Below are 21,182 nucleotides of genomic sequence, written 5' to 3' on the forward strand. Positions count from 1 at the left end.
ATACCTTTTACCAAAATAAATTCTGAATGGATTAAACAGGTAAGTGTAAACAATAAAACCACAGAGGCACCAAGAGAAATCATAGGAGAATTCTTTCATAATCTTAAAGTGGGAAAAATCTTCTAGGTTATGACTCAAAACCATAAACTATAAAATGACAAAGTGATAAATTCAGCTAATAAAAATTTTTTTAAAGTTAAGCTTGTACATGTCAAACAAGCAAATAAGCAAACCTGAATCAGCAAAGTTAAAAGACAAATAAAAACCTGGAAAGAACATACTTGATTCAGTGAACAAAGGACAAATCTTAAATTATAAAGATGTATAAATAATCTTTAAAGGAAAGACCAATAAAAATATGAACAAAGGGTTTGAAAAGCTAACTCAAGGATCAAGAAAGGAAGGAAGGAAGGAAAGAAGGAGGGGAGGAGGGGAGGGAGGGACAGGGGAGAGAAAAAGAAATATTAAGTGGTTACTAAATACATAAAAAGATGTTCAGCAACTTCATAAGAAAAATGGCAATTAAAAGGATTGAAATGCCTTGTTTTTTTTTTTTCATCTTTCAAATTGGTAATAACACAAATCTGAGCACAGGAGTTACCTGTAGGGATACAGACATTCCTACATGTATTGGTGGGTGTATCAACTAGCACAGCCCATAGGAAGGCAATTTAGTAATGTTTATCAGAATAACAATTGCACAAGGCTTCTGGCCCAGCATTCCCACTTCTTGGAGCTTGTCCCACAAATAGATACAATTGAACGCACATATATACTAGATTATACATTGCAACAAAAGATTAGAAACAATTTAAATACTCGTTAATAGAGCTAAATAAATTAGGAGTCAGCAAACTACCACCAGAGGGCCAAATCTGGCCCTCTGCCTGTTTTCATGGGATTTCAAGCTAGGAATAGTTTTTTAACATTTTTCAATGGTTGAAAATATAAAATGGAGAATTATATTTGTGACTCATGTACTTTAAAGTCTATCAGTGTCCATAAATAAATGAAGTTTTATTGGAACACAGCCATGCTCCTTTTTTTTTTTCACATTTTCTCTGGCTTCTTTTGCAACTGAGTCTAGTTTCTATAGAGACTCCATGATCCCACAAATCCTAAAATATTTATAGTCTGCTCCTTTACAGAAAAAGTATGCTGGATTAGAATATATCCAGGCAGTTGAATAACATCTACAAAACAAACAAACAAACAAACAGTGAAAAAGTTTTTTACCATTTGCTATGGAAAGGTTTCTAGACTTAGAAAGAGTGGAACTAGAAAGTGTAGATTGCATGTTACTATTTGGGCAAAAAGGGGAGGATTTATTTGTATTTAATATGCATAAAATTATTACGAAGGAAATACAAGAAATTAGTAGATAGTAGTTACCTTTGGGGCAACGAGATTGGTAAACATAGAACAGGGAGGAAAGGAACAATGTGTGTGTGTGTGTGTGTGTGTGTGTGTGTGTGTGTGTGTAACTCAAAAAAAAAGGAAGCTAAAAAATATTTTTAAAAAATACAGAGTGGTAAAGGAGCACAGTTTTAGGTGACTGCAAGGGGTTGGGCCTGGCTTTGTGGAGTGATGAGGCTGGAGATGTCTCAGAGGCCTGCTCAGAAAGGGCTTCCAGGCTGGGCTCTGGAGTTTGCATTTTGCATCTGCTAAGAACAATAAGGAGCAAAAACAGAAAAACAAAATTCTGGAAAACAAGTGGACAATAATTAGAAGAGATGTGATCGGGGAGGGAGAGAAGAGGATGGGACCAGTGGTTTCCTCTGGAGAAAGAACCTGGGAGGCCGGAAACAGGGGTGGGGGGAGGGGCATTCTTTTAAATATAAATCCTTTCGTTCAACTTCTTTGTATGCACTCTTTCATCTGCATTTATTTCCTATCAGAATAATTTTGTTTATTTTTTATAAGATCCATGTGGTGTTGGTGAGGACTTAAGTGGTGGGGGACAGTCCAGAGCAGAGTAGCTGAGATTGGATGCCTCACTGGCAGTGTAGGTGGTGAGCTTAGAACTGGACCTAACGTCCGAGGACCTGGGGAATAGATCCTGTGGGGATGCAGGCTACAGGGTAAAGAGTCCATCTGCTTGCTCCTTGCTGACTTTTCTCTGACCTTCTGGGCCACAACACAGGCTGGACCTGCGGTGAGCTCAACAATATTCAGGACAGTCCCTGGCAACATTCCACTTGGGCACATCCCTTGGGCACATCCCATGGGCACTACCGTCACCCACCCTCTCTGGGTCCTTAATTACATTTTTGCCCCAGCAAGACATCCAGAGCATGGTAAGACCTAGGGGAAACCCCATCTTATGCACACAGTGAATTCCAGCCAAATGCAATAGGAATACCTCCCTGGTCCCTTCCACTCACCTTCTCCCATCCCCCAGCAACTCCTTCCCTCCTCATTAATTTTTAGGGAGCCTGCCTACAACCAGGTTAGGGTGCTGGGTTTCTGGACTGCTGCTAGGACTTCTTTGAGTGACTTCTTTTTCTTTTTATTCCTATATGTTGTGCCTGCCTCAACTACATTGTACCATAAGCTCTTTAGGGGCTTAAATGGCTTTGCAACCTCACAGAGCAATCCAATTTTTGTCTTAGTCCACTCAAGCTGCTGTAACATAGAAATCATAGACCAGGCTACTTAACATACACATTTTATTTCCAATAGTTCTGGAAGCTGGAAGTCTGAGTTAAAGGTGCTGCCAGATTCTGTATTACAGGGGCAAAGGGAAAGCTCCTCCTTCAGCCTCTGAAGATCCTCTGGGATGGACTGACTATTGGCGGATTCATAGGATAAGAAGGTATATGAATTTGTTAATGTGCATGGGACAATCACAGGAGTGTAGTTACCCAATAACCGAGTGATGTCCAAATGTTTATATACCCTTCTCATAGGAGTACAGGAGAGAGGGAGATGGATAAGGTGACAGTTTTGAGAAGTAGTAAATAATTTTAAGTGAATGAAAATAACTTTCGTTAGGAATTGAATGGGCCTAAGAGACAGACAATAGTTTGTAACAGAATTGTAATAGTTTGTCCAGGTGTGGTTACATTCTTTAATCTTCCTCCCAGTAGATATGAGTTTAGTTCATACAAACTCAAAGAAGGGACCTTAGGAAATTGTTTTTTGCTTTGGTGGTACAGTCATTAAGCAGATAAGGGATTATTAAAGTCCCTTTTAGCATCTGCTGCTTTGTAAGCATCTAATTTAAAATAATCAGTATATGATTATTCAGAGATATCATGTTCTGAACCCCAATAGTGTCTTGCAAGGGGTTGTCCTGGTTCACAGACAGCCATCCTCTGGCTGTGTCCTCATGGTGGAAGTGTGCAGAGCTTTTCTTTACCCAGATGGTACCTACCGATGGACACCCATGTTCACATTACCCATTAGCCAAAAGCTGTCTCTCAACATGTGTTCTGTTTGGACTCTTGCACAATGAAGAGAACAAAACAATGATGATTATAATAAGCAACAATGATCATCATAATTTCAAAATGACAACATTAGTGAGACCTGGGGGTGTCAGTCACTTTATCTTCGAACAGAAAAGGCAGCTCGCCTGCCTCTCCAGGTGTGAAGAACGCTCAGCATGTTCAGAAAACTGGAAATTGCCTTATGACTATCTATTACTGTTACTGTTCATAAAGGTTTTGGAATCACAGAAACAGGGAGCCCTGGGTCTATATGAAGCTGTGCTTGTAGGACAATGGGATCAAACAGGTATTTAATGGCAATCTCAGCCCAAATTCCTGGAGACAGGAAAAGAACCTACAACTTAACACCAGGGGAGCACAGAAGCTCCAGTTTTACCACAGGCGGGGCTGGGCCTGGAATGAAAAGGCCAGAGGTCAGGTCAGGTCTCAGCTCTACCCTAGAGGGGATGAAAGATCTGGGCTTGGCTGTTCTCACAAAGGAGCTTCTAGGATCTGCCTCCCCCCACCCCCCATCTCCTCCTAAGGAAGAAAGTGTTGTTGTTTTTTTTTTTCCTTCCTGCCCTTGGGCAGAGCAGAAGCTGAAAAGGGCTACTTGTTTCTAGCATTATTTATAGCTCAGCAAAGGATTGGGGTCTCCAACATCAGGTCTGGGATCCTCCTTCTCCAGCCACTCCCGGAAAGGGGTCCCCCTTAGCAGCAAAGCGGGGGGCTCTTGAGAGACTACTCGATCTTCTGGTGTTGCTTTACGGTGGTAGTATATAGTGAAAATTGCCCCCCTCTCTGGGAAGGAGAGGACTTCGCTCTAGAAACATTTCCTGCCCCTCTAGCCCCCCGAAAAGGGTGCATGCAATGCGCGAGTTGACTGAATAACGTGGGGTCTAGCGCCACCTAGCGTCTGATTGCAACTTGGCGTGGGTCCCTCTCTCTCTTTGAAATTGACTTTAACTGCAAGAGGGACTGAAATAGAGAAGCACATTCTCTGAGCACAGGGCTGTCCTCCTGCCCACGACAAGGGGCTGGGGGTTTGGTGGGAGAAGCTGAAAAGCTCTAATCCTAATGTGTCACAGACGGGGGTGTTGGGTAAGGGGATGGGGGAGTTTTTCTCTTGGAAGAAAGCTGGGTGACTCACAAGTAATATTTAAAGCCTTAGTCACAGAAGATCTGCTTAGGTTTGTCTGCGTGAATATTTTTGCTCACACAAGGAAAAAAAAATACTGGTGCTATTTTATGTGGCTTTTATGCTTTTCAAACGAGTTCCCCAGAGCCAGCATATGGGCTGCTGCATCTTGCAAGCTGCTTCATGGCTAAACCCACTCCTGGTCCTTGTAATTGTCTTTGCAGGACAAGCAACCTACTTCCCTTTCCTGACCTCTCACTTCCTGGCTGCCCCTTAACCCTCTAATCAGAGCCACCATCTGCTCTTTGCTTTATGTCATTCATTAAGACCCCTAAACATCCCAGAGAGTGGATCTTAGTATTTCCGTTTTATACATGAGAAAACTGATTCTTGGGAGGGGTTATGTGATTTCCCAAGATCTTTCAGCTAAGCAAAGGTGAGATTTGAACTCAGAGTTATTCAGCTTCAAAACATTATTGGGCTGTTGCGGAGGAAGTCACAATACCCAAGAGGTTCTGGAGGAGACGAATAGCCCTTTAGCTTGGAGGACGCTTCCTGCTCTGAGCCAGTCACAATGACCCCTCAGGGTAGACTCCAGTGTCAGCACCCTCCTTCTTCACATTATCTGTCCTGTGCCATCCTCAACACAGACACTTCCTCAGCCTGCACTCCTCCATACTTGGAAACCACCCCAGAAGAATAACGAGAGCAAAGACCCAGGATTTGGCAAATGTACAGAATGCCAGGAGAATCATGGATTTGTCTGACTCCTGAGACTTGGCCTCATCCGGTGGAAAACTGGGGAAATTCCCTGCTGGCTCCTCCCTACCCTCCCTCCCAGCTCTCTCACCAAGCTCCACCAAACAGACACACCTCCAGAAGAAGGTTAAGTAAGGCCAGTCTCTGGATTCCTCTGAAACAAAGTGTTACTTAAATATACAGATTCGGAAATAAAGTTTAAATGAGGTGACACACTGTGGTGGCATCCAAACCCCAACCTGCATGAATGGGGCAAAGGTTCAGGCTGCTGGCAGACTGTGGGAGGAGATTTGAGATTATATAAGGAGCACAGGAGTGGGAGACTTGGACTCCAGTCCCCAGGCTGTCCCTACCCAGTTCAGTGACTTTGGGCAAGTCACTTTACCTCTTTTGAACCTCAGTTTCCTTAGTTGCAGAAAGAGGCAGTTCTCTTACCTATAAGCGAATACAGTAGCCCTCCCCCTATCTGCAGCTTTGCTTTCTGTACTTTTAGTTACCCATGGTCAACTGCAGTTTGAAAATATCAAATGGAAAATTCCAGAAACAAATAATTCACAAGTCTCAAATATATTTTATTACAGTACATTGTCACAATTATTCTGGTTTATTAGGAGTTGGTAATCTCTTATAAATTAAACTTTATCAATAGGTATGCATGTATAGGAAATGTGTAGTATTCATAAGGTCTGGTACTATTGGCAGTTTTAGGCACCCACTGGGGTTCCTGGAATGTGTCCCCGAAGATAAGGAAGGGCTGCTGCAGATGAACCAATGCTTTGTAAAGCCCTCAGGGTGTGAGGTAGTTGTGAGATATGATGAGTCACAGTGGGCACTGCAGGATTTAGGTAGGAGAGTCTTTTTTCATTTTGCCTTCCTGCCTTTCCTTTTCCTCCAAAGAAGTCTGTCTCGTGCAAAATGTATCCTAACATCATGTGCATGTACACACACACACACACACACACACACACACACACGATCTTCCAGTTCTTGTAGAGTCATTATTGCCTTTTCTTCCTTCCTTCCTTCCTTCCTTCCTTCCTTCCTTCCTTCCTTCCTTCCTTCCTTCCTTCCTTTCTTTTTTAAAGAGTTAACTGATCTTGGAAAAACAGCTTTTCCAATAAAGACCGAGGGGCCAGGACTACTGGGTGCACTTTCTTTAGAGGCAGCAGGAAAAGCAGAAGCAGGAAGTGCTATGGCGGCATCCATTATTTGCAAGGGAAAGGCCCCCAAAAGGCTATTTCCTCTGTAGCTGGCTGGGGCCACAGGAAGGGAGTCATCCATAACAACAAAGCTAGTACAGTCATGGGAGAGCAATAAAAGGCTGAGGAAGAACTACCAGGTATAAAGCCCGAGTGTGGCACCCTCTCTTCCTGGTGGTACAGCCAGTTGAAAACCTCTTGGTTTCTTTACAGGCTCCACTTCTAATTTAAGGTGTCTCCACCCAGCTGGGCAAATTCTTTGCCTCTTCACTAGGGAGGAAATAGCTTCATGAGGCTCCAGAATGAGAGTCCGGAAGAACAAAGACCTCGTTAGGATCAATCACTTATTCTGAGTACACATGCCCAAGAATTTCCATTGGTGATCTCAGATTTAAATGAAGTGATAATTAAATATACAATACAAATGATCTTCAGCTCAGTAACTCCCTCTGTAATTGAAATTTGCTAAATTAAGTCTGAAATTTTCGAAACTAGAGCTTTAAAAAAAATTTCCCCCATTATAATTACCCCCTCTCCTCACTCCCACCCACCCCTTGGTAATGGAATTAGTTTAAAATAAGATCTGTGGTACAGTTGATGGGGCTGCCTACTGGTATGTTAAGGTGGTTCTTGCTCTCTGAAATGCTGGTCTCCTTTGACCTTCCTGGAAACAAAGAGGAGAGGGTCTTCATCAGTCAGAAAGGCTGCTGTCACACGCTCAACAATGACAGGGAAATGGCAGAGGACTTGCGGCATCCACAATGCTGGACAGGCAGAAATTTCTCAGCTTCTTCCTTCAGTTCTTTTCCACTATGTGTTCAAATCTGGTGCCAGCTAGAGACCCATTCAGAGAAAGAAATGAATCATTGCTTGATTGAAATTATGGAGGAGTTGGCATCTTCAGAGGTCATGAAAAGGGTCCTGATATGGGAGACAGGGTTTGGGGCAGATCAGAAATTCATCTCTGTATTTCTCAGGCCAAGGAGCCAAAGCTCAAACTGGATAGCCTGAGGACTCCTCTAAATCCTGTCCTCTGCTACCTGATGTAACCATTCCTGGCCTCAACTCATTTGTCCTGATATGTCCCAGCAGAGGGCAATGCCCATCCACCTCAGCCTGCCCAGAACCCAGAGGAGATGTGTGGCCTGAGATGGGCACCTAGAAGGCACTCCATCCTCCTCATTTTTGGCCCTTGTCCAAACCAGAAAGAGGGCTAAAGTAGTCCTAAGTACATCCAACCTTCCAAAAAAGCATGTTAGTCTATTTAATTAAATTTGGATTAAAAGACTGGGCCATCTTTGAAATCACAGTCTAATTTCATTAGAGCTGAAACCTCTCCCTGGGAACTGGGGAGAACCCTTCCACAGCCTTTCTCCTCCACCCCTGTTCTCTCACTCACCCCCACCCTCCCAGCCCACAGCTTCCAGAAACTGTTAAGTAAACAGAAACATCTCAAGCTAAGTGATTCCCACATGGCAAAAGTCAAAGGCTGGGAGTCCATCTTAGGAACACCTTGTTGAAACAGCAACTCTCCAGCAAGTGGCACAGACCTTGAAAGAAAATTCTCTTACTCTTTTTTTTTTGTGTGTATGTGTGTGTGTACTGATCTCCCTTCATTGAGTCACACCACTAGTGTTAGAAACTAGTAGATGCTGAACTGCAAAACTTCTGATGCCAGAGACCAGCAGCAGTGTTGTTTCTGGAGAGCATAATAAGTGTATGTTCCATTAGTAAGTTAGAGGGAAAAAAAAGAAAAAATTTAAAAAGCAGACAAAAAAAATCAGACAATGGAAATTTTGTCTCTAGATAAGCCCTTGCTTTAAAGCTGCCCTGAACAAATGTGGACATGTTTACTGTTGGATCCGGGTACCCAGCATGGCAAGTGCTTAGTAAACATTAGCTGAATGAATGAATGGCTCTTATCCAAAAGCTTTCAGAACCTTCTCAAAATGGAAAAAAAAAGTCTTAATTCTAAAATCTGTAGTTGAGGAGGCCGTACTCAGACAACATCCAGCACCTGCCTGCTCCCCTCTGCACACTGGCTGCATTCGGCCCAGCATAGCAATTACACAGAGGACTTGGTAAAACCCAGTCAGTGGGGTCACAAATCAACAGATGTGGGATGGACTCAAGAATCTGCCTTTCTAACAAGTTCACAGGTGCTGCTAGTCCAGAACCACACTAGCCCATATCACTGAATTTCTACAAAAGGGATCCACCAGCTAGTCAAAGTCCACCTTAAATGTACCCTTGTCAACAAACTGAACATATTTGCAAAAACACTCTGACCCCACTCTCCTCCTAACTGCTAAACTCTCTGTTTGGCTTGCTCTCTTTGACCGTGCAGCCTTCATAAGCTCCTGCTTGCCTTTACCTATAGCTACCCGAACTCCAACTCTGCTCTCCACTTCTTGGAATCCCACTCATGCTCCAAGGCCAGGGGAGAGCCCACTCTCCCTGCCAGTTCATGTGGCCCAAAGGTTGATCTGTCCCTCCAATGTCTCACAGCAGAGAGTTAAACCTGCAGTGTTTCCTTCTCCCCCAGCCCATGAATTTTCTTCCCTCTTTCTCCCTTTCTCTAGTCCCCCACCCCCACCCCACTGGTGGAGCTCCTTGGAGTCAGTAGCCAAGTCTAATAGCTTCACCCACACCCCACAGGACCTCTCTCAATGCAACTTTATCACCCATTGTGGCCACTCCGCAGTCCTTCCAGCCACTGGCCTGGGTGGCCTCTGACCTGCATGGGTGTCCTTCTCTATATGAACAAGTAAGAGGTTCCTGTCACTAAAACGTAGCACCAAGTGCACACTTGACTTCTTGTCTTTGAGATTCAGAAGGAAGTGTTACTTTCGGTGGTAACTCACCATGGGCACGCGAGAGGCGGATGAAAGATGTGCCAAAGTCTGTTTAAATGTCAGTGACTAAGACCCAGTGGTACACAGAGAACAGTCTCACGTCTCAGTTGTAAGCACCTGAAAGGGTGTTGTCCTACCCCATCCTCTGTGTGGGCTTACGGCGTCATGACCTCACATCCCTGTGATCCTAACCGTCAGTTATAGAAACCCAAACTCAAACTGCTTAAGCAAATTAAGGAACTTTTGGCTCACCTTTGTGGCTTGAACCATGATTACTCACAGAATTGAAAAAGGAACTATAGGAACCTTGGATTTAGGGATTCAGTTGGTCTGAGTATGTCAGGACCTCTCTGTGTCCATCTGCTCTCATCTCTGCACCTCTTTGTATATTAACTCTTGGGCTCTGTTCAGGTCAAAGGTACCATGATCAGGGGCTGGGGTTGTGGCTCAGTGGTAGAGTGCTCGCCTAGCACACATGAGGCACTGGGTTCAAACCTCAGCATCACATAAAAATGAAATAAAGATATGATGTCTACCTACAACTAAAAAATAAATATTAAAAAAACAAAAGGTACCATGATCAGCCCATGGATTCCATGCCCATCAAGTTTATGAAGAATGGAAGGGAGACTGGTTCTCCAAAGGAGATATGAGTACCATGCGGATCAAAGCTGGACATCCACCTCAAGTGACAAGCAAAGTTCAAGCTTTTGAAATATCCTGGGTGTTGAGGCTAGTCCTTTACATAGAGGATCTCATTTGATCCCCAAGAGGATTCTATAAGGCAGGTCCTGCAAATGAAAAGTCTTAGAATGAAAAGCAAAGACACAAATTACACGTGGGTCTTTTCTGGCACTCCAGTGCTGGGCTTGGGACACTCAAGAAAACAGGAAGTAGATGTGAAGATGCTTTTTCTTCGGAAGTAAGCAGATGACTGCTTAGGAAGAGGACCTCAATGGTTTACTCAGGTTATCTCTGTATCAGTAGTTTTGAGGCTAAGCCATGAACGTCCTCTTGTTAATTCTAGATGTTTTAGATCTATTAAGCCACCATCTCTCTGTGAATCTACTTTGAAGGGAGAGAGGTCTCATCATGGAACATCAAAGGGACTTTCTTCCAGTCCCATCTAGACTAAAACATAATGTTCTTTGTTTTAGATAGAACTTGAAAGATTATATAGTAAGATTAGATGAGGATAACGCCTTGGATTCTCCCTCAGAACAAGAGGCCCTCTATCATTTTAAGGTGTTTTCATGGGTCCTGGAACCCCATGAAAAAAAAGATCCCTTCATTCTGGCTTGATTCTGTAACCATTTCTTGTCTTTATTTTCTCCAAGAAAAAAAAAATGGGCTTTAAGACTTGCTTATTACTTTACTACCAAGAGAAAATGGATCATAAGAGATTCTGGTCATCATCTGCCTATGTAGTTTCCCCCATCCCTTCAGAAGTGTGTCACCTTGAGTTCTGAGATTCCCCAAGGCTAAGACCAGTCCCTCCCATGTTCCTACTTGATGACCAACTTCATGCAGGACTCGGACTCCCTGCTCACTCTAACATACCGACTCCAAGCACAGAAGCCAGCATACAGTAGGTGCCCAATACATGTTTACTGAATAAATGAATGATATTGCATTCTCAAGTGATGCTGCAGGTAAACATTGGATCTCTTGGAGACTCCTGGCCAGGGTCACTGTGTTGGATAGTACAGTGACTAGTTCTAGGCAGAAGGGATCATCTTTCCTAGGCCTGAAATAAAGATGCAAATTTGTCAAAGCAACTACTTCTGGTTTCATCAATGCAAATGCCAACTCTTTAGATAAATATTATCATCAATTCTTCCACAATATTCTGCCATCTGTGTCTTTAATAAAAAATGTGATGACCACAGACTTCACAGGTTTGGCAAAAAAAAAATTGAGTAAAGTCAGACAAGTCAGGGTTCATCAGCTCTGTGACCACTAGCAAGAATCAGTATTTACTGAGCACTTGCTATGTGCCTGGCATTTCCTATGCTGAATCTCACTGAATCCTCAGGATAATCTTACAAGGATACTGCTGTCTTCATCTCCATTTTACCAACAAGGAAAGTAGGATTTCTATAGTGAAAATACCTATCTCAGTGACAAGTAGCCCCAATATCTTTCTTCTAATAGAGATAAAAATCATCTTGCAGGATGAACATTGTGTGTTGATGTATATTTAAACCTAAAGCACCACACAACTTTAAAGTTAGCATGTTATTGCCGCTAATTCAAAGCAGGGTCAGAAGCCAGCATTAGATTGATAAATACTTCTCCCTCTTGGTCATCTTGCCAATACTTCATTCATCAATAGACTTAACTAAATACCTACTTTGTGCCATTCATACAATGATGAATAAGAGGCTGTCCTGGACCTCAGGAAGTTCAAAACCTTGTAAGGACTTCCAATACTTAAAATAGGGAAGAGGGTCAAGTCTGGATCCTTTTATTTTTATTTTTATTAATTTTTTTTGGTACTGGACTTGAACCCAGTTGCGCTCAACCATTGAACCACATCCCCAGCCCTATTTTGTATATTATTTAGAGACAGGGTCTTGCTGAGTTGCTTAGTGCCTCACTAAATTGCTAAGGCTGGCTTTGAACTTGCATCCTCCTGCCTCAGCCTCCCAAGCAGCTGGGATTACAGGTGTGTGCCACTGCACCTGGCTAAATCTGGATCTTTATATTCACCCAGGAGTCGCCTTTCCTTGATGGTCCCTGGTTTCTCTAGAAGAGAGAGTTGAGGTGAAATTTAAGCCTAATGGTCAACTCTCTGTGCTGCAGAGAATAAGAGGACAGGTAGAGGGTGGGAATAAAGTCTGCACTAGCTTTGGGGGTCACAATTCAGGGAGGAAGAAAACTCCTCTTTCCTACAAACAATGAAGGAATAAGTAGTTAATGGGTTCCAAAGCAGCTCTCTGGTTTTCCTGGCCACATGACTTGATACATTACTTATGGTCAGGAGGCAGTAAGGATCATTTTATGTGAATAGAGTTTAGTTCAGAGCCTGCCATGCAGCAGATGTAAGCTGATATGTAGACAAAGGCAGCAGCTAGTGCGGACTAGTAATGGTGACCACTGGAGCCACTGCCTGGAACAGGGTGGCGGGGACCACTGGGGACCTAGGAGAAGGAGGAGCACCCCTCCTCAGTAAAACAGGAGGAATCAGTGCTATTAAAAAGCCCTCACTTCGCTTGCTGTAGTGGTGCATGCCAGTAATCCCAGCAATTTGGGAGACTAAGGCAAGAGGATGACAGGTTCAAAGCCAGCCTCAGCAACTTAGCGAGGCTGTAGGCAACTTAGTGGAGACCCTAACAGGAGTGATGGCCAGCATCTAATTGGGGGGGGGGGTTCTCCTTCCTGCACAGGAGGGTGTAAGCCACCCTAAAACTTAGAGTCTCAAGTAATTAGTGAATAACAAAACATAATGGCCAGAGATATATTTACAAAATATAGCCCCTGATAGATCTAGTCCACATGGGTGCTGGGATCAGACAAAGAAAAGATGGCCCCTGTGGTTTATTTAAGGGGTCCATCAAAGACAGGATGAGGTTTCAAGGGCAGAGTCTTGCTTTGTGATGTCTTGCAGTCAACAGGTTGATTGACATCTTGGTAGGTCACACTCATCTCAGGTGCTGTGTAGGCCATGGCAGAGTACAACAGAAATTCACACTGGCAATTGACCAGAGAAAATGTCCACTGGTCATTCCCAGACACCTATATGTTTCTATCTACTAGGCTTCTGTGCATGGTGACCCACATGCAACCCATGGACGGCTCATGACAAGACCCTGTCTCAAAAAAATAAAATAAAATAAAATAAAAAGGGCTGGGGAAGTGGCTCAGTAGTTAAGTGTCCTTGGGTTCAATCCCTGGTACCAACAACAAAAGAACCTCACTTAACTAATATAGCCAAAAGAGAAAAGGGGACAAAACACCAAGTTAAAAAAAAAAAATCTAGATGCCTTCTCTACATTGAAAACATAAGAAGAAAAAGATCATGTTCATTTTCCAGATGGTGAAATGAAGACTCATAAGGTGGAGCCATTTGATTAAGATGGTGGAATTTAATTATCACCTGGAACTTGTTCCAGGGTTCAACACTGTCTTATCAACATTTTTGTGGATAACATGGGGAAAAATGTGGATATTCATCTGAATTACATGGACAAGCTTCAATTAAAACTTCAATTCCCAGGCCTGTGGACACTGGAGCCCGGGAAGCTCTCTCCAGAAGCTGATGCACTTGGGTGGGCGCGGTGAACAGTGTTCAAAGCCAGCAGCAGCAACAATGAGGCTCTGCTTATAGCTGAAGGAGAATTTGGAGGCAAACACTTTCAGACTCGTGCCAGCCTCACGCAAGCCTCTGCCTGCACCGGCCAGGACAATGCACTAGCCCACTGACAGAGGTGACACACCTCAATAATGCTTCTTCTGCCCAATCCACCCTCCAACTGCAACCACCTCACCACTCCTCCATGCATAGAAACCATGTTTAACACCCTCCTCAGTTTTCCAGAGCCTTAGCCTGACTGACAGGCACAGCCTGATCTAACTGCCTCATCTGTCACTCTCTGATCCCTGGCCCAACAAGCCTTCCTCCAGTCTCTAGAACATGGTTTTATTGAGGAATAATATGGAAATCTTTCATTCCTCATTTGTGTTGTTCATAGCCCTCACCCTGACCATGAGGAACTCTCACAGTCTTCTTTATCTCTGGTTCTAATTTTTGTAATCATAAAAGGCCATAAAAGTGACTTTTAAGATCTGTCAGAACTGGGTAAGTCTCCAAGGCTGTATGAGTTCTGCCTCTAAAAATCACAAGTTGGAAGGAAATGTACAGTATTTAATGTATATCTTTATTGAAAGTATTTAAAGAAGCACTGGAAACTGAAAGCTTTTGCAGGCATTTTGAAGTTAACAAAAAGAGATCATGTTATGGTTCAAAGGTCTTTTTTGCCCCCCCCCCAACACTGCAATGGGTTGTTAACTTTTGAATTTGAGAAGCAGAGAGAAGATGCAAGTGAATTTTGAGCAAAGAGGAGATGCCTTGCTGATCTGATGGACGGTACTTCCTGAGACAAGTAGGCAGTGCAGATACAGCAGTCCTGGTTCTAGGTGCCAGATGGCGCCTGCCCTCCTCCCCCGCCACATCCTCCCCTGACTCCTGCTTCACCTCAAACTCTGCCAACTTAAAAAAAAGGCCAGGGATGGAGTGAGATGATTTAGTTTTACAAAGTACTACTTTTCAGAATCTGAAGATTCCATAGATTTGTCTCTTTGTGATCACGTCAGGGAATTCCCACACAAGATGACTGCCTTCAAATCTCACCTAACTCAGACAATTCTGCTTCTGTCCCTGCCGTGACCCTGTGTCTCAGGTCATTTGATGTTGTTTTTATTAACCCATTTTCTGTTGTAGATGAAAAAATCCCCGAGGCTGTGTACTTTAAAAAGAGAGATTGATGGAGCTCAGGATTCTGGTGATCAGAAGGTCCAAACAGCATGGCACCAGCCCTCTGGCTATGTCACAATGTGGCAGAGAAAAGGAAATGGAAGCACCCATGTGCAGTCCGGTCGGGAGCAAGGGCATGGGGCAAACCCACTTTACAGTATTTCATCTCCTCAAAAACTAGCTGGGGTCCCTGGAGATCTACATTAATCCTTTCCACAGGAAGAAGCTCCTGGCTCCCCATGATCTAACCACTTTCCTTAGGCTCCACCTTTTAAAGGGGACCAGACTCCCCACACATGAACCCTTAGGGGACAAATCACATGTAAACCATAGTACTGCTGGAACAGAATACCACAAACTGGGTAATGGGTATTTGTCACAGTTTCAGAGACTGGGAAGTCCAAGATCTAGGGACTTGTATCTGGTGAGAGCTTTCTTGCTGGGTCATCTCATGTTGGAAGGGCAAAGAGAGGGTGAGAGAGACATAAGGGGTCCAAACTTTTATAAGGAACCTACTCCCACAATAACTAACCCACTCCAGTGATAACAACACTAACCCAGAACCCTCATTGTCTAATCACCTCTTAAAGACCCACCTCTAAATACTGTTACAGTGGCCGTTAAATAACATAGATAAGTTTGGGAAAGGACAATCAAACCACAGCACCCCAGATTCTGTCCCAACTCTGGCTTCTCACTGGGGAGAATCTCTTTGACTATTGGAAATATGCATTTGATTATTAGAATAAGCTGTTAGAGAATACATACTTTTGACTGGTTGCAGAGGACCCAGCTGAGGACTCCAGTAACAGGGACATTGGACTTCATAATAGTGAGAATGTCAGGAGACTCTCTGATCTCTGGCCCAACAAGCCTTCTTCCAGTCTCTAGAACATGGTTTTATTGAGGAATAAAACCATGAATGTCAGGAGACTCAGGGGACTAGGACAGACAATTCCCTTTTCCTTTAATGACAGTGAATCTAACCACATTTCAGTGAGTTTTCTCCTTTTACTTCTGGTGGGTCAGACCCAATGGGGTCCTACCTGCCAACCTGTAACTGAGTTTTGAACTTTGAGGTGGGACTGGAAAATGGTAGATAAATGGAAGATAAATTTATGGAGAGTCCAAGAAGACATTTCCTCCTAAATTTAAAGGCAGGATGGGCTGGGAGATTCACAGGCAGGTGAAAAAAAATGTGAGAAATGACATTACTCTGGGTTTTTCTCTGTAGGGCCACTGTACAGGAATCTGTAAAAGTTTTTGCAAGCATGTGACCAGCCTTTATTCTGAATTATATGTGATGCCACTTGATAATTATCCTGATGGATGGATGGATTCATCCTCTGGGCAGACACTGTTGGTGTCTTTCCTCTATTCCCTCCACTTTCCCTTTTATACTCCAAAGGCAGCTTATTCCATACACCTGACACTCTTTCTTTGAACCTTAATCTTTATGTGAGGAGCACATTAGGTTTGGCAGCTAGAACAGAAGGGTTAATGCCCTGGAAGCAGCCCTCAATCCTGCTGTTTTGTGGACCTGTAGCTGGACCTGTTTCCCCACATCTCAGTTAGGGTGACTGTAAGGTCTGTCCTCAGTGGCAACTGTTTGATAATATACCCTTTGTTGACTTATTTCCTTTCTTGTCTCCTTCTGGTGTTTCCTGTGATCACCTTCCAAATGAACTACTTGCTCTTGAACCCTTGTTGTGGAGCATGCTTCTGGAGATCCCAAGCTCAGACTTCCATCTCATCAACTGCTCTGAGCATGTGACCAAATAATCTCCAGGGTCACCCTTAACCCTCTGTCTGCTTTCCTGGACTTGAATCATCAAGTCAAAAGAAAGGTGTCACTTAACTTACAACTCATTGGAACAGTAGTAAACTCTATCAAAGTGCAAAATCATGTAGTTTCATCACCAAACAATATGCATAGTGGTAATGCCAACCTCCACACTGCCAGCAACCCACCCTTTCCTTGGATCTCCCTCAGTCTTTTTTATCTCTGAATTTTTACATCATGCATTGTTTAACCCATCACCTAACTGGAATGTCAAGAAAATCATTCTTGATTAATTCTCTCTGGAAAATCCTATTTTACTAAGTATTTAATAGGAGTTCAGTTTCATTAATGAAGCAGATCAGAGTGTTAGTTAATGACTGAAAGGAGGACAACATCAGACCCACAAACCCATTTTCCTAGTCAACCTTCTTTGATAGCAATTTTCCTAATTCTTAGGCTGCTATGTTTGTCACAAGAGCAGTCCTTTGGCTTCCCTCTAATTATTAAGTATTTAAATTATTCTCCACAGGGAGCGAGATGGCCGCCGACGAGGAAGCAGCGATTCTAATGTCTCCACAGTAACGGGATCAGAAAGACCCTTTGGAACAGCGGCAGTCTACCTACTGAGGAACTTCTAGCAAAATTCCGTGAAGGGGGTCCTGCCGGGAATTGGTAGGTTTATTAAAAGTGTCAGTTTGTGGCCGCCGGGACTCGGGGCCCGGGGACTGCGGTACTTGCCGGAGAGGGGCTGTCGCCTCCCCGGCCCCGGGCGCCGCCGGAGCCACGAGCCGGAGAGACACGGCTGCGGTGCGGCCAGAAGCCAGGAACGCCGGGGGCGGAGAGAGCGACCGGGGCAGCGCTGGCAGTGGAGGCGGGCGGAGAGAGGCACGGGAGCCCGAGGCTGAGACACACCGGAGGGAGCGGAGGGAGAGCCCCGCCATCATCCCGAGATAGCGAGAAGAGGAAGATGGCGGCGGGAAGTGAGTAAGCCTCTCCGTGCTCCGAGCCCCGCGCCGCCGAGTCTGAAAAGCTGAGACAGACAGCTGTGACTCTGCATTAATCCATCCAGCTGAGGCGGCTGGTCAGCCCTTCCCATCCTACGGAGGTGGATGCCTGCCGGGCCTTCCTGGGTAGTGGCCGCAGGTTCCAGGCAGGGCTTGGGAGAGACAGTGGGGACCCGCCCGTTGCGTTGGTCGCCCGGCAGGGGGAGGCGAACTGTCGCCGTTTGCGGGGACACCACTGTGGCGGAGGGCTGGCGTCGCAGGGCTGCGGCGGAGGAGATAACTTCATTGAAGCCTGCTGCTACAGGTGTGTAACCCCCTAGCTTTCCCTCTCCACACATCGGGGAAACCTTAAGGGCCCCTCCCAGCTCTCCCGTGAGTGCTACAGTCAGCCCGAGGGAGTCAGAGGTGGGGCGGGACCCACAGCGTGGAACTGCCACTCCCGCCAGGGCTGACTGCTGAGGTCTCTTGCACCAGCTACGGGGGAGTGGCTACCAGAGGGCAAGTAAAATTCACTGAGGATTCTCAGCCCCAAGCTCTACAAACTTAGGGTCTGAGGGAATGGCAAACTGGAGGAGTGAGCCCAGTCGTTCATGAAAACAGGGCTCCCGGGAGCAGCAGACCTGGCCTGTAGCCAGTATTGTGGTGAGAGGGGCCTGGCTAGAGGAAAAGTGGAAGTGATTGGACACAAGAGGAGGCCCTAGGCACTCAGGATTGGAGACTCGCCCAGTCTGGGAGGAGCTGCTGCACAGTGATTGGTTCCCGCGTACTGACAGGAGAGACTTGACCTGGTGGGCACAGCGCCACCTAGTGGAAGAGAAGTTAATCAAACTCTAAGACGGCATTTATTAGTTTTTTTTTTTTTTTTGATTTGGGTTTTTCTTTCATCCTCATTTTTCTATCTTGTTTTTTTTCTTCTTCTTTCTCTTCTAATTTTAATTTTAATTTTTTTTAATTATTATTATTATTTTTTAATTTTTTTTTCTTTTTTTTAGTTCCTATTTCTTTCTTTTGTCTTTTCATTTTTCTTATCCCCCCTTCCTTGAATTCTATCTGCCTACTCTCATTCTCTTTAGTGACTTCTTCCCTTCCCTTCTAATACCTTTCCTCCCAAGCATCAAATAAATTTATAGGAGTAAACAGTAACTCAGCAGTCAAACAGAACAAGAAGCAACATGAGCAGCTTCAAGAAGCAAGGAAGAAAAGGAGTACAAACAATGCAGGACAGCCTAAATATTCAGGAGGACCTAGAGTCATCAGAAAAATGGTCATATAAAGACCTCAAGGAACACCTTAGACAGATGGAATGGAACCTTAAAGAGGATACAAGACAGCAAATTCAAGCAGCGAAAGAACACATTGAGAATGAATTACATAAACAGCTAAAAGAAGAAGTTAAGCATCTTTATCAGGAGATAGAGATTATAAAAAATAATCAAACAATAATTCTAGAAATGAAGGAAACGATAAACCAAATTAAAAACTCAATTGAGAGTATCACTAACAGAGTGGAGCAAGTAGAAGCCAGAACGTCAGATAATGAAGACAAAATATACCATCTTGAAAAGAGTCTAGCCAACTCAGAAAGGCTGGTAAAAAATCACGAGAAAAACATCCAAGAGTTATGGGATAACATGAAGAAACCAAACTTATGAGTCATCGGGATAGAAGAAGGTACAGAGATTCAAACCAAGGGAATGAGAAACCTGCTGAATGAAATAATTACAGAAAACTTTCCAGAAATAAAAAAGGAAACAGATATACAAATTGAAGATGCATACAGGACACCGAGCACACAAAATCACAGTAGACCAACGCCAAGACACATTGTTATGAAGATATCCAATATACAGAACAAAGAGAAAATATTAAAAGCTACAAGAGAAAGGAGACAGATTACATTTAGGGGTAAACCAATACGGTTAACAACGGATTTTTCATCGCAGACACTGAAAGCAAGAAGGTCATGGAACAATGTATTTCAAACTCTGAAAGACAATGGATGCCAACCAAGAATTCTGTATCCAGCAAAATTAAGCTTCAGGTATGACAACGAAATAAAGATCTTTCATGATAAACAAAAGTTAAAGAATTTGCAGCCAGAAAACCAGCATTGCAAAGCATTTTGAGCAAAACACTACACGAGGAAGAAATGAAAAACAATAACCAAAACCATCAGTGGGAAGTGCCTCAGTAAAGACAGAGGGCGACGGGAAAGATAATCACGGAGAAACAAACTAAATTTTTTTTTTAAAAAAAGATAAACAATCAAACATGGATGGAAGTTCAAGCCATATATCAATAGTAACTCTGAATGTTAATGGCTTAAACTCTCCAATAAAGCGACATAGGCTGGTATCATGGATTAAAAAAACAAATCCAACAATATGCTGCCTCCAGGAGACACATCTGATTGGAAAAGGCATACACAGGCTGAAGGTGAAAGGATGGGAAAAAATATACCACGCACACAGTTCTCGTAAGCAAGCAGGGGTGGCCATCCTCATATCGAATAAAATCGACTTCAAGACTAAGTTAATCAAAAGGGATAAAGAAGGTCATTATATATTGTTAAAAGGAACCATTCACCAACAAGACATAACAATTATCAATATTTATGCACCAAACAATGGTGCTGCGACATTCATAAAACAAATTCTCCTCAAGTTCAAGAATCAAATAGACCACAACACAATAATTATGGGTGACTTCAACACACCTCTCTCACCATTGGACAGATCCTCCAAACAAAAATTGAATAAAGAAACTATAGAACTCAATATCACAATCAGTAACCTAGACTTAACTGACATATATAGAATATATCAACCATCATCAAATGGATATACTTTTTTCTCAGCAGCACATGGATCCTTCTCAAAAATAGACCATATATTATGCCATAGGGCAACCCTCAGTAAATATAAAGGGGTGGAGATAATACCATGCATTTTATCTGATCATAATGGAATGAAACTGGAAATCAATGATAAAAGAAGGAAGGAAAAATCCTACATCACATGGAAAATGAACAATATGTTTCTGAATGATCAATGGGTTACAGAAGACATAAAGGAGGAAATAAAAAAATTCTTAGAGATAAATGAAAATACAGACACAACATATCGGAATCTATGGGACACAATGAAAGCAGTTTTAAGAGGAAAATTCATCGCCTGGTGGTCATTCCTCAAAAAAAGAAAAAACCAACAAATAAATGAGCTCACACTTCATCTCAAAGCCCTAGAAAAGGAAGAGCAAAACAACAGCAAATGTAGCAGAAGGCTAGAAATAATTAAAATCAGAGCGGAAATCAATGAAATTGAAACAAAAGAAACTATTGAAAAAATTAACAAAACTAAAAGTTGGTTCTTCGAAAAAATAAATAAGATCGACAGACCTTTAGCCATGCTAACGAAGAGAAGAAGAGAGAGAACTCAAATTACTAACATACGAGATGAAAAAGGCAATATCACGACAGATGCTACAGAAATACAGAAGACAATTAGAAATTATTTTGAAAACCTATATTCCAACAAA

General features: G+C 43.3%; 1 long non-coding RNA gene across 1 annotated transcript in view; it reads left to right on the plus strand.

Annotated features, from left to right (window-relative positions):
• LOC308632697 overlaps positions 1-21,182 on the plus strand; it is a 36,044-nt gene that overhangs the window by 2,469 nt on the left and 12,393 nt on the right. Inside the window, exon 4 of the long non-coding RNA XR_014018633.1 lies at positions 2,683-2,815. This is a non-coding gene — a long non-coding RNA (uncharacterized lncRNA). The remainder of the gene's footprint in view (positions 1-2,682; positions 2,816-21,182) is intronic.

The sequence above is a fragment of the Spermophilus citellus genome (assembly GCF_964194105.1).
Source record: "Spermophilus citellus genome assembly, chromosome: 13".
Classification (NCBI taxonomy): Eukaryota; Metazoa; Chordata; class Mammalia; order Rodentia; family Sciuridae; genus Spermophilus; species Spermophilus citellus.